This window comes from Atractosteus spatula, unplaced genomic scaffold (genome assembly GCF_055471065.1).
Source record: "Atractosteus spatula isolate fAtrSpa1 unplaced genomic scaffold, fAtrSpa1.hap1 Scaffold_36, whole genome shotgun sequence".
Classification (NCBI taxonomy): Eukaryota; Metazoa; Chordata; class Actinopteri; order Semionotiformes; family Lepisosteidae; genus Atractosteus; species Atractosteus spatula.
In genome coordinates, this window is record NW_028296864.1 from 1 (window position 1) to 11,941 (window position 11,941).

General features: G+C 41.2%; 3 non-coding genes across 3 annotated transcripts; all 3 read left to right on the forward strand.

Moving 5' to 3' along the window:
* The first annotated feature begins 2,271 nt into the window (after positions 1-2,271).
* Positions 2,272-2,342, forward strand: trnag-gcc (transfer RNA glycine (anticodon GCC)). Its single transcript has one exon. It is a non-coding gene; the product is annotated as a tRNA-Gly (tRNA).
* Positions 2,343-10,659: 8,317 nt separating this feature from the next.
* On the forward strand, positions 10,660-10,730 carry trnag-gcc (transfer RNA glycine (anticodon GCC)). Its single transcript has one exon. It is a non-coding gene; the product is annotated as a tRNA-Gly (tRNA).
* A 558-nt stretch (positions 10,731-11,288) lies between these two features.
* On the forward strand, positions 11,289-11,362 carry trnai-aau (transfer RNA isoleucine (anticodon AAU)). Its single transcript has one exon. It is a non-coding gene; the product is annotated as a tRNA-Ile (tRNA).
* The last annotated feature ends 579 nt before the right edge of the window (positions 11,363-11,941 follow it).

Genomic DNA, 11,941 nt, shown 5'->3' on the forward strand with positions numbered 1-11,941 from the left:
AACCTGTTCCCACACACCCTGGCCCCACTACCATTAGAATATACACAAAGCACTGAAATCTTTCGAGCTAATGATCAGGTGACCCGAGAGAGAGCGAGAGAAACACCAAGGGGTGCGGAACCAGGGAACTATTTACATGGAAAACGGGCGATCTCCCCAGACTGTCCGCCCGTTTCACTGTTACCTGGATACCTCTTTATTTCGAACTCACTAACACTGATTTTTAGTTTAGAAGGATTCAAGTAGGGTTTTAGATGAAAGGCAGCGACCTTAATCAAGCCCAAATCATAATTGAACCCATTCAGAGCCTACATTACATTTTAGCGTTTCATTCTGAGCAGAAGACCCTCACACCTGAAGAAGGCTTGCGTTTTCTCTCTTCTCTTTTAAGCATGTGTACAATGTGTAATACAATTACAATGTGTAATTACAATGCTGTAATACAATTTGAATCGTATGAGGGTGGGGGGGAGGTGTCTTTCGCTGGAAATCTCGCCTGCTTCTACTTTACGAGTACAACCCCCTCTCTGCCGGAGTGCTGGCTGTGACGAATTAAACCGGTTTCACAGGTTTCAATCACAGACCATGTGACATGGGAGTCAGGAAACTAACACACAGCGCCACCGGATTTGATAACACTATAAAAACGCTATAAAATAATGTGACTAGGCACAGAACAAGTTTACAGCACAGTACAATAATAAATGCTGACCATGACTTTAGAAGCATAAATTGCCTTACACTCAATTTAAACACAAGCTGTCTTTAGCCCTCTAAGCTGGTTCATACAGAAATGTAGAGATCCAGGCTCAGAACACACAGCTTCATTAGCGAAAACATATGCAGGACAACTAGAGAAGACGTTTTACAGAGGATGGATTTTTAGAAACATCCCATCAGTGACATCACTGAAGTCAACTCCTAGGTACTGTAACTGTCGTGTGGATAGTTTCACAAGAATCAGACAAAGGTTTAAGCATCGCTTGTTCTAGATAAAACTGCAAAAAAAAACAACAACAACCCATAATGTACTTCTTTGCGGCTCTGTTTGCCCAAATCATATATTCACAACGTGAAATCTAGAAAATAATATTACGTAACCAAAATCCGCAATATGGAAACAGAACCTGTGTAATTGTTGATAGATGATGTACTCGTAACATTTTTTCAAGACGAACTACAACATTTAAAAAATGACTTGTATGTACTTGATATCTCTAATCAATCCACGGGTCCCAGCACAAAAACGAAACTAAAACGCATACCGTTTCGCGCTTCTTATTAGTTGCTCAAAAGTAATTTGACCGTATGAAATGCATAATATAAACCTAGAAACATATACGTGAGCAGTACTTAAGCACTGTAGTATCGGTGTTAAGACATACCTCTCAAATACTGTAAATCAAGTTAAAAATATCTCAAGACCGATTCTGGTCATAATGAAACCATGTTTCGTGTATGTTTTCTTTAAAGTACCAAGACCAGCCATATACTGTATGTTTATGTTCCAAAATTAATATCGTTTATGGCCTTCACACGCGTTGCAGTATGCTCCTATTCTTTTTATGCTCAGCTACTAAGATTTCCCTTCAGTGGTAAAATTAGATATGAATATTCAATACTTAAACGGGCACAGTTAAGACATTAAATATACATATACATACTGTATACAGTACAGTTTTCATACGGTAATATGTTTATGTTCCTAAATCAATCTCTTTTATGAGCATGTGAAAGGCATGGTGAATCGATTCTCAAAAATTACTGTACTTTGCATGATTGGAAACAAATGCGTGATTGCGAAATGCTGTAGTGTTACTTTTACAAAGACGGTCGATGAAAAAAAGAATGTTGACCAGGGCAATACTTTGAGCTTACACTTACAGCTTGTCCAAGGTCATTCATTATTAATACTATTAGTAATATCTTCGTTAAAGACTTTGATGGCCACAGCTCAAACATGAGAGGTTAAGCTTTATTAGCTCCACCTTGCGGAAATTCCGGATACTATTATTTTGCTTGTCGTATTATAGGAGAATTTACGGTAACTCGCGGTATTTACCGGTAGCTTGCGGTAGACTGCGTACAGCGTACCGCAAAATAATGCGGTATCGCCCGTGCATTTTGAATGGCTGCATCTGTAGGCTGCCAAAAGTCTCCGAAACCAAATTTTGATAGCAGAAAATTCTCACTCGTCCAGAAGTTCCCTTGGGACCCAACATCCAGCACAGAGTGGTAAAAAAGCGTCTTTTTTGAAGAGCCTTACAGCGTGCATTGGTGGTTCAGTGGTAGAATTCTCGCCTGCCACGCGGGAGGCCCGGGTTCGATTCCCGGCCAATGCAGTGGCTTTTGCAGCGAGCGGCTCCATCACTTGCATCCCCTTTCACCTCGCAACTGAAAACCCTCTGAAGCTTAGAAGCTGTGAGCCAGGTCAGCACCCGGATGAGGGTGACCTACAGGGAAAAGCAAAGCTTACAGCTGGAAGCGGTGTTAATGGAGCCAGCGGTGGGGCACTCACCCTGAGGTCTGTGCGGGTCCCAATGCCCCAGTATAGTGACGGAGACGCTGTGTGGTAAAAAGGCGCCGTCTTTTGGATGAGATGTAAATCCGAGGTCATAGCTCTCTGTGGTCATTGAAAGTGACCACCAAAACCTTTGACAAAAGCTCTTGGTAATTGATGGTCTTCAATAATGCTTCTCCTTTAGGTACATTTGAAATCAGCTGAAAAATGCTGTGAAATGGGGGGGCACTTCAGGCCAGTGTAGGATTTGGGATACAAGAACCATTAAACAGCACGAGAAAGCCCGTACACTGAATCGCAGGGCTTTCTATTCAAAGAAGGACAAAAGAAATTTCTCTCAATTCCATTTTTTGCAGCACAGCGAAGACAGCGGGCACGAGGCCTGTTAGCTCAGTTGGTTAGAGTGTGGTGCTAATAGCGCCAAGGTCGCGGGTTCGATCCCTGTTCGGGCCAGGCAGTCTCCTCCGCTCTTGCCAAAACCCGTTACTGTGGTGAGATCGGTGGTTTTGCAAAGACGCCACATACTGCCGACAGACGAGAGTGTTGCGGGAGAAGAGAGAAGTGATGGAAGATTGAAGAGTGTCCTAGGTGGAGCCAAGATGAAGTGTCACAATTGCCTAGGGGAGGATTTCAAATGTTTAAGATGGTAAAAATAACCGGAAGTGATCCCCCAGTCCAGCGCAGTCTGACGTACTTCTGTCATATAAAGTGAAACTAGATGTCGAACTGGAGCCTCACCATTTGCATAAGTGAGGCTCCAGTTATACATCTAGTTTCACTTTAAATGACAAAACTGAAGAGACTTAAAAGAGCTGGAGAGGATTTCTTACAACTTTTGAGCCGGCACAGTTTTCGAAAACGTTTTCTTCACGCTGCACTGTACAACACAGACAGCCAAGAGTCTCCAAAACAAAACGAATTGACAGATAGGAGAAAAGTCCCACTCGTCCTAAAGTTCCCAAAATCCAGAACTGAGCGTAAACAAAGTGTTCAAGTAGCGTGGGAATGCTACCCCTAATCCTAGCTGGAGTTTGAGCGTCTGGTTCAGAGTTTGCTCAAGAGTTTACCTTTCACAGATGCGCAAAGATGAATGTTGAGGGTGCACGCTTCAAGGCGCCTTACAGTGCAGGGAGTGATTAGAGACGATTCGTGACGTGTGCTCGTTCCCATATACCGTACGCCCCGGGTTGCAGTGCTAGGATGACGTCCAATACCGCTTCGGCACGTAACGGCATTATATTCAAGTGCAGGACGTGAGGGTTTTATTTTGTTCGTTTTGTTCTGCTCTGCTCTGCTTTGCTTTGTTTTGCTTTCCATGGCGTTCGTAAGAGGGTCAATAAAAAGGCGATTCCTGCGTCTAACACGAATGTAAGAGCTATTTCAAGTGCGGCTTCTAAAATGCTTGTAGACATTTGTCTGTTGTTGATTGTTTTTTTGGGTCTAACAAAGTGCCATTTTCCTGTCCGGACGGGGAGACTATATCATTCCCACATGAAGCAACCCTTAATTCCTCTGAGGCGTGTCTGTCTGCAAGGCTTGTATTTTGGAAAGGTTTTTTTTTTAATGGAGATCGACTTTGAAAAAGGTTTCCGCCGCCGCCTCGCGATCTATGTGAGATTGTAGCAAGAACGCAACAACGGCGGCGCTCGCTGTAGTTGTGGCCGAATGTTTAAGGCGATGGACTAGAAATCCATTGGGGTCTCCCCGCGCAGGTTCGAATCCTGCCGACTACGGTGTCCTCCTCACGTCGTCGTGTGCCGGCGCAAGCAAGGAAAAGTGCCTTTCTGCTTTTCCTGGTGGTTTTAAAACGCGAGATCGCTTGTACCCGCTGCCTTGGAAAGAAATGTCTACATGTTTACTTGCACATTGTCTATTGTTTGTTTGTACATTGTCTTGATGCACTGTTTGCACTTTGTCTTGTTTTTTACACTTGTTTTACAATCGAGAGACCTTCTGTAAGTAAGAATTCCATTGTACCAGTACCGGTTACATATGGCAATAAAGTTCAAGTTCAAATGCTTCAGCGTCCGCAAACGGCATTTTGCAGCTGGAAGCAGATGGCGACGCTTTTTGCGGTCGCGTGTCTTGTGCCCCATTTCCGGCCTTTAACATCGAATCAATAAAGCTGTTAGAACCGACACCATAGGTGCTTTTCTTACAACTTTTGATCTGACTCAGTTTCGGAATGCAATTCCTGAACACTGCGAGAGACAACCTACAGATGCAGCCATTCAAAATGAGCGGTAAAAACCCGTGGTACAGTAACCAACCCACAGGGCATCGTAGGGCACCGCGGTAAGTGATTGGCTGGCCAAAATGACCGACAGGGGCACTCGTGGTGCATTGGTTGGTAGTGAAAAGATTTAATCATTTAATGTCTTTACTGTGCACATTTCAATCCGCTTAGTTTTGAATATTTATATGGAATTTTACCACTAAAGGGAAATTTTAGTAGCTGAGCATAAAAAGAAGAGGAGCATAACGCATCTGAAGGTCATAAACGATATTAATTTAGGAACATAAACATTACTGTATGTACATAAACTGTACTGTGTATGGCTGGTCTTGATAGTTTAAAGAAAAAATACACACCAGTCTTCCATTTCTCCCTAAACATTTTAAGCATGAAAGTTTTATGAAACAGTACCCAAATATGTGATTGCTGTATAGAATGAATTTTAATTTTTAAAAATGATTTAACACGAAAATTAAGCTGTTTACATCTTCCGCCTGAGAACAGTCACCCGTTGCTTCCCAACGCAGAAACACAGCCACTAACTAGCAAAGAGAGGACATTAGCTAGCCAATATGATAAAGAAACAAATGATTATTTTGTTTATTTCTTTTGCACATTTATTTGAACATTTCCATCGATTGTACAAGCACTTGGAAACTGTCCAATCCCTAGTTCATCAAGCATTTACCGGTCTGGTGCCGGTCTGTGTCTTCTAGGATATAATGCCAGCGAACTCTTGTTTTTATGTCCACTATACCTACGCTGGGCAAACGTTCCGAGGTCAAATTCTTCCAGCACGGGGGTACCTTTAAAGCGGAGACGACGGCACCGACATTTTTTGGCGCGCCTTCTCTTTAAAGCCCTGGCCAAATATGAAGACAGTACGTACAGTTATAATTCAAACGGAATTAAAAACTACACATCCCAGTTACCATGGTGGTGCTTGTGATCATTGCGTTTAACCAATGAAACAGGGCGAAAAATCAGTCACATGACTTTGGGGCAGAGTTTCGAAAGCTTAACCTATCAGCAACAAAGTGAAATTTACACGATAGGCTACCTCAAACTGTCAGTTACACGACTGTGTATGTCGCTTAAGCCACTCCTATTTGGCATTTTAGTTATGGAGGCGAGAAGACGCCCCCCCCCCCCCCCACCTCTGGGTGTCTGATTTGCCGCCATCTTTAACTGTTCGGTGTCCGAATCGGAGTAGCTACGCGTCCGAAATAAAGTTAATCCCAACTACAAAACATATATTTTTGTGGTAAGAAGGCGCAAAACATCAGTATTTACTGCTATTAATTACTGTACGATTTATAGTTGAAATCTGAGCCTAGATATAAAGTTAGATATAAAGTTAAAATCTCGACAAAGTAATGTAGGAAATACAGAGAAAATAAATCCTTTCTGACATCTAAAATCAGTTTCGATCAAGGTCTCTAAAACGAACAAGAAAAAGAGGATTTTCGGAGGGCAATTACGCTGTGTTTATATAGAATAACTGATTTATGAGCAATCTAATTTCTTGTTCGTTTAAAACAGTGAAATGTCAGCTGCAAAAGATCGCACCAGAAACAGCACTCTCTCTGCTTGTCATAGACGTTCAGGAAAGGCTGAATGAAGTCATGTCAAGTACAATAATTCGGTGATCAATAATAACAGTTGTAGGACAGTATATAAGGAGGATAAGGATTTTGAAGTTGACTCGAAATCTGATAGGTAACCAGTGCAAGGACTTGAAAACAGGTGTAATGCATCCCTGATAGGATTCTTGCTGTCATATTCTGAACATATTGAAGATTGCTCAGTGTGGATTTAATTTCCCCAGTGAACAGGATGTGCATTTATTGATTCTAGAAAAAAAGCCTTTCTTGATTTCTCTAGTTCACTTTAAAATAAACTATTATTCCACAATGCAGAGTATTACATGGCCAGTATTTACACATGATATTTGTGATTTAAAGAAATTAACACAAGCAGCTTTTGGAGATTTAAGTGTTGGCTGAGTTATTGCAGGATAAAAGACTAGAGATGTTGGCAAGAAGAAGATAATTTGGGGAAAGCTGAGGAATACACTTATAACAAGAACACTTCCTATTGGGGTTAGGCATACTTTTGATGAAGATGAAGTTAACAGACTAAATGTTTACATAGATACTGAAATAAGGATTGTATTTTAGATTATGTGTAGTTGCTGGCATTGAACTGTGTGTTGGATGCACATGAATTGAAGGAATGGGCAAACATAGCTGATGCGGATCCACAGAGCCAGCATATTAAGATGTTTATAATTAGAGGCAATTTGTTTAAATAACTAGGTATGGATACTGATGTGCAAGAGAGGTGGAAAGGCTGTTTCCTTAAGCCAGCACTATAAAATATTTTATTCTCAGTGAGATGCTGCCATTTCATCGTGGGTTTCTAACACTGTGTATAGTTCCATCCACACAGTGCCTTTACTTCCATCCATTTCTAATCTCTTTATCCAGTACAGAGGATTTGGAGCCTATCCCAGTAAGCAACGGACACAAGGCAGAATACACCCTGGACGTAGCGCCAGTCCATCACAGGACAGACAGACACAAACACACACACACCAGGGCCAGTTTTCCCATAAACCAATTAACTTACCAGTATGTTTTGGAGTGCGAGAGGGAGTCATATCACACATATGGAGAAAAACCATGTAACCCAGAGAGAACATGTAAACCCCACACACACAGGATGGCAGGAATTGAACCTAGGACCCCAGTGCTGCAAGATAGCAATGCTAACCACTTCGCCACCATTATAAATGGATGGATATCTTAGTTATCTTTCTAGTTCACAGGTTTGCATGCATAATTTAATTTTGAAAGCCACTGAGACATCAGGTACTACTGTTGTATTTATGAAAAAGAAACAAAACAAAAAACATACTAACAACTGTGCCATCCTACTCCTTAGTTAATACATTTTATTATTCATAAACAGTTAACATTGTTAGCAAAATATTTTGAATTATATTTAACCCTATTTTTTCTTTAGTTTTGTATTTAACTTATTATATGATAGTCAGACTTAATGTATATTTGAACAATGAAAATATATTTTTACAAGATGCGGGGGAAAGTGCAACAGCTTATTACAGTGCTAAATTTAATATTATTGATTGCTAATAGTTTATGCTAACACCTAACTTTCTTAATTAGATGTATTTAAAACAGTGAACTAAGTGTAACATACTATTCAGAAATACAATCGAAAATAGTTTTGTGGTGTTTGTATGGATGAAACGTTTCTAAAATGTATAACGTAACAAAATTCAAGACGATTAAAATCTGTAATCTTTCCACTTGTAATGTCATTAGACAGAACAACACGTTTCTGGTTTGTTTTAATTAGTATTAGTTAGTAGTTAGTAGTTTTAATTTAATTAGTTTTGCAATTCGCACTGATTCCCTTGCGAAGATATGGACTTAAGAATATTCGTGCCTGGTCAAAAAATGGCATTAAGCACTTAAAATTAATATGGTTAATAATAGTAAACTGTAACATGCTGTAACAAGATCGGTTAAACTGCGAAGAAAATGCTTTCAGAGAAAATGTTTCAGGTGTGAAGAACATAGATCTCCAATGCAATTTCAACCAAACCTGTTCCCACACACCCTGGCCCCACTACCATTAGAATATACACAAAGCACTGAAATCTTTCGAGCTAATGATCAGGTGACCCGAGAGAGAGCGAGAGAAACACCAAGGGGTGCGGAACCAGGGAACTATTTACATGGAAAACGGGCGATCTCCCCAGACTGTCCGCCCGTTTCACTGTTACCTGGATACCTCTTTATTTCGAACTCACTAACACTGATTTTTAGTTTAGAAGGATTCAAGTAGGGTTTTAGATGAAAGGCAGCGACCTTAATCAAGCCCAAATCATAATTGAACCCATTCAGAGCCTACATTACATTTTAGCGTTTCATTCTGAGCAGAAGACCCTCACACCTGAAGAAGGCTTGCGTTTTCTCTCTTCTCTTTTAAGCATGTGTACAATGTGTAATACAATTACAATGTGTAATTACAATGCTGTAATACAATTTGAATCGTATGAGGGTGGGGGGGAGGTGTCTTTCGCTGGAAATCTCGCCTGCTTCTACTTTACGAGTACAACCCCCTCTCTGCCGGAGTGCTGGCTGTGACGAATTAAACCGGTTTCACAGGTTTCAATCACAGACCATGTGACATGGGAGTCAGGAAACTAACACACAGCGCCACCGGATTTGATAACACTATAAAAACGCTATAAAATAATGTGACTAGGCACAGAACAAGTTTACAGCACAGTACAATAATAAATGCTGACCATGACTTTAGAAGCATAAATTGCCTTACACTCAATTTAAACACAAGCTGTCTTTAGCCCTCTAAGCTGGTTCATACAGAAATGTAGAGATCCAGGCTCAGAACACACAGCTTCATTAGCGAAAACATATGCAGGACAACGAGAGAAGACGTTTTACAGAGGATGGATTTTTAGAAACATCCCATCAGTGACATCACTGAAGTCAACTCCTAGGTACTGTAACTGTCATGTGGATAGTTTCACAAGAATCAGACAAAGGTTTAAGCATCGCTTGTTCTAGATAAAACTGCAAAAAAAAAACAACAACAACCCATAATGTACTTCTTTGCGGCTCTGTTTGCCCAAATCATATATTCACAACGTGAAATCTAGAAAATAATATTACGTAACCAAAATCCGCAATATGGAAACAGAACCTGTGTAATTGTTGATAGATGATGTACTCGTAACATTTTTTCAAGACGAACTACAACATTTAAAAAATGACTTGTATGTACTTGATATCTCTAATCAATCCACGGGTCCCAGCACAAAAACGAAACTAAAACGCATACCGTTTCGCGCTTCTTATTAGTTGCTCAAAAGTAATTTGACCGTATGAAATGCATAATATAAACCTAGAAACATATACGTGAGCAGTACTTAAGCACTGTAGTATCGGTGTTAAGACATACCTCTCAAATACTGTAAATCAAGTTAAAAATATCTCAAGACCGATTCTGGTCATAATGAAACCATGTTTCGTGTATGTTTTCTTTAAAGTACCAAGACCAGCCATATACTGTATGTTTATGTTCCAAAATTAATATCGTTTATGGCCTTCACACGCGTTGCAGTATGCTCCTATTCTTTTTATGCTCAGCTACTAAGATTTCCCTTCAGTGGTAAAATTAGATATGAATATTCAATACTTAAACGGGCACAGTTAAGACATTAAATATACATATACATACTGTATACAGTACAGTTTTCATACGGTAATATGTTTATGTTCCTAAATCAATCTCTTTTATGAGCATGTGAAAGGCATGGTGAATCGATTCTCAAAAATTACTGTACTTTGCATGATTGGAAACAAATGCGTGATTGCGAAATGCTGTAGTGTTACTTTTACAAAGACGGTCGATGAAAGAAAGAATGTTGACCAGGGCAATACTTTGAGTTTACACTTACAGCTTGTCCAAGGTCATTCATTATTAATACTATTAGTAATATCTTCGTTAAAGACTTTGATGGCCACAGCTCAAACATGAGAGGTTGAGCTTTATTAGCTCCACCTTGCGGAAATTCCGGATACTATTATTTTGCTTGTCGTATTATAGGAGAATTTACGGTAACTCGCGGTATTTACCGGTAGCTTGCGGTAGACTGCGTACAGCGTACCGCAAAATAATGCGGTATCGCCCGTGCATTTTGAATGGCTGCATCTGTAGGCTGCCAAAAGTCTCCGAAACCAAATTTTGATAGCAGAAAATTCTCACTCGTCCAGAAGTTCCCTTGGGACCCAACATCCAGCACAGAGTGGTAAAAAAGCGTCTTTTTTGGAGACCCTTACAGCGTGCATTGGTGGTTCAGTGGTAGAATTCTCGCCTGCCACGCGGGAGGCCCGGGTTCGATTCCCGGCCAATGCAGTGGCTTTTGCAGCGAGCGGCTCCATCACTTGCATCCCCTTTCAACTCGCAACTGAAAACCCTCTGAAGCTTAGAAGCTGTGAGCCAGGTCAGTACCCGGATGAGGGTGACCTACAGGGAAAAGCAAAGCTTACAGCTGGAAGCGGTGTTAATGGAGCCAGCGGTGGGGCACTCACCCTGAGGTCTGTGCGGGTCCCAATGCCCCAGTATAGTGACGGAGACGCTGTGTGGTAAAAAGGCGCCGTCTTTTGGATGAGATGTAAATCCGAGGTCATAGCTCTCTGTGGTCATTAAAAGTGACCACCAAAACCTTTGACAAAAGCTCTTGGTAATTGATGGTCTTCAATAATGCTTCTCCTTTAGGTACATTTGAAATCAGCTGAAAAATGCTGTGAAATGGGGGGGCACTTCAGGCCAGTGTAGGATTTGGGATACAAGAACCATTAAACAGCACGAGAAAGCCCGTACACTGAATCGCAGGGCTTTCTATTCAAAGAAGGACAAAAGAAATTTCTCTGAATTCCATTTTTTGCAGCACAGCGAAGACAGCGGGCACGAGGCCTGTTAGCTCAGTTGGTTAGAGCGTGGTGCTAATAACGCCAAGGTCGCGGGTTCGATCCCCGTTCGGGCCAGGCAGTCTCCTCCGCTCTTGCCAAAACCTGTTACTGTGGTGAGATCGGTGGTTTTGCAAAGACGCCACATACTGCCGACAGACGAGAGTGTTGCGGGAGAAGAGAGAAGTGATGGAAGATTGAAGAGTGTCGTAGGTGGAGCCAAGATGAAGTGTCACAATTGCCTAGGGGAGGATTTCAAATGTTTAAGATGGTAAAAATAACCGGAAGTGATCCCCCAGTCCAGCGCAGTCTGACGTACTTCTGTCATATAAAGTGAAACTAGATGTCGAACTGGAGCCTCACCATTTGCATAAGTGAGGCTCCAGTTATACATCTAGTTTCACTTTAAATGACAAAACTGAAGAGACTTAAAAGAGCTGGAGAGGATTTCTTACAACTTTTGAGCCGGCACAGTTTTCGAAAACGTTTTCTTCACGCTGCACTGTACAACACAGACAGCCAAGAGTCTCCAAAACAAAACGAATTGACAGATAGGAGAAAAGTCCCACTCGTCCTAAAGTTCCCAAAATCCAGAACTGAGCGTAAACAAAGTGTTCAAGTAGCGTGGGAATGCTACCCCTAATCCTAGCTGGAGTT